At 38.7% G+C, this 1,903-nt stretch overlaps 1 pseudogene; it reads left to right on the top strand.

Annotated features, from left to right (window-relative positions):
- The first annotated feature begins 329 nt into the window (after nucleotides 1–329).
- LOC142226521 (small ribosomal subunit protein uS5-like) lies at nucleotides 330–1,585 on the top strand (annotated as a pseudogene).
- Nucleotides 1,586–1,903: the final 318 nt, after the last annotated feature.

Genomic DNA, 1,903 nt, shown 5'->3' with positions numbered 1-1,903 from the left:
AAATATAAATTATAACTTTTTAATTGTTTCCTCTGCAGTTGTTAAATGTCACAACAACATTGGCCAATACAAGAAACCAGTGACCAATGTTGGTCAAATCATGTAATAAATAAAGAGTGGTGGTTTTACAAATGTACTACAGCGCATTTGTTCTGTCAGTGAGTGAGTGCATTTATCTATGCATTTGTGTACATGTGAATATGGGCGTCATGGTACCCTGTAGGAATTTAATGAGTTGAAGAAAAATCAAGCTAAATTTTACTAACACGTGTAGATAAGTCCATTCGGGTTTTTTACCTTCACCGTTTTAACTTGCATCTAACTACAAAATGGCGGACGCAGCTCTAGCCCGTTGTGGTTTCTGTAGAGGATTTGAGTATCGTGGTGGTAGAGGTCGTGGACGTGGTGGCAAAGAAGACTCCAAGGTGTGGGTTCCAGTCATCAAATTGGGCCGTTTGGTTCGAGATGGAAAAATGAACTCCTTGGAAGAAATCTACTTGTACTTTTTGTCCATTAAAGAGTTCGAAATTGTCGTGACAAGCGTGAATCATGTGAGTCGTGAACAAAATTTGAAGGAACTCTCGCGAATGGTACTAAAATGAATATGTCGTGCGTGAGCGTGCGTGAGTTATAAAATCGATTCGTGAGTGTGCGTGAATAAAATTTCTGCAAAATCACGCGCAAGAAAAAAATCAATATTTAATTCATACTCGTATGTAAATTGAAATTAATTTAGCTCTCAAACTATATTCTATTTTTGAATTTTTTTATGATTTTTTATGATGATTTCCGTTTGGAAAATGTCGTGAGTCTCGTGAATTTGTCGTCAATCACGTGAATTGTCGTGAATCGTGTGTGAGTGTGAGTCTTTAAAAGTAGTTCGTGCGTGAGTGCTGGTTTTCATTTCGTGAATGTGCGTGAGTGGGATTGGCTACCACACGTATCGTGCGTGAGCGTGCGTGAATAAATTGTTAGCTTCGTGATGTGTGTGAGTGTGAGTGAAATGTCAGTCACGCGCACCTCTAATTTCTCTTGGGATCGGCCTTGCGCAATGAAGTTTTGAACATTATGCCTGTCCAGAAAGAAACTCGTGCTGGTCAACTTATTCGCTTCAAGCTTTGGTGGCAATAACGGTCACATTGGATTGGGTGTGAAGTGCAAGAAAGTGGCTACTGCCATTCGTGGTGCCATCATCATGGCTAAATTGTCTGTATTGCCTGTGCGCCGTGGTTACTGGGGTAACAAAATCGGTAAACCCCATACAGTACCATACAAGGTTACCGGCAAGTGCGGTTCCGTCTCTGTACGTATGATTCCTGCTACTCGCGGTACCGGCATTGTATCTGCCCCCGTACGTAAGAAGTTGTTGACCATGGCTGGTATTCAATATTGCTATACATCTGCCCATGGTTCCACTGGCACCTTGGATAATTTCGCCTAGGCTACTAATGCTGCTATTGCCAAGACCTATGCTTACTTGGCTCCAGATTTGTGGAAGGATATGCCTTTGAGTGCTACTCCCTATAAGTAATTCGCTAGTTTCTTGGCTGAAAAGCCCGGTGCCCGTCACAACATTGATGCCTAAAGATTTTATCTTTACAGACATTAAGAGAACATTTAAAAATAAAATTGACAACAAAATAGTTCGTTTTTAATTAAAAAATAATTGTTTTTTTCAATTGAAGTTTGGTAATGAAATCAATTAATTGTTTGATCAAGTATTTGTGTATGCCCAATTAAAACTCTGATTGATATTACAATATTCGTGATTGAAGACATTTCTATTAAAAAAATTAATTGGATCCATTAATTTCGTGATTGAATCAGAAAAAAATATCTGTTTACAAACTAGAATTTTGACTAACCATTTATTAGCTTAAAAGTACCTCAATTTCCTACTGGG

This window comes from Haematobia irritans, chromosome 2 (assembly GCF_050003625.1).
Source record: "Haematobia irritans isolate KBUSLIRL chromosome 2, ASM5000362v1, whole genome shotgun sequence".
Lineage (NCBI taxonomy): Eukaryota > Metazoa > Arthropoda > Insecta > Diptera > Muscidae > Haematobia > Haematobia irritans.
Note: the sequence above shows the minus strand (reverse complement) of the source record. Positions and strands in the feature narration are given on the sequence as shown.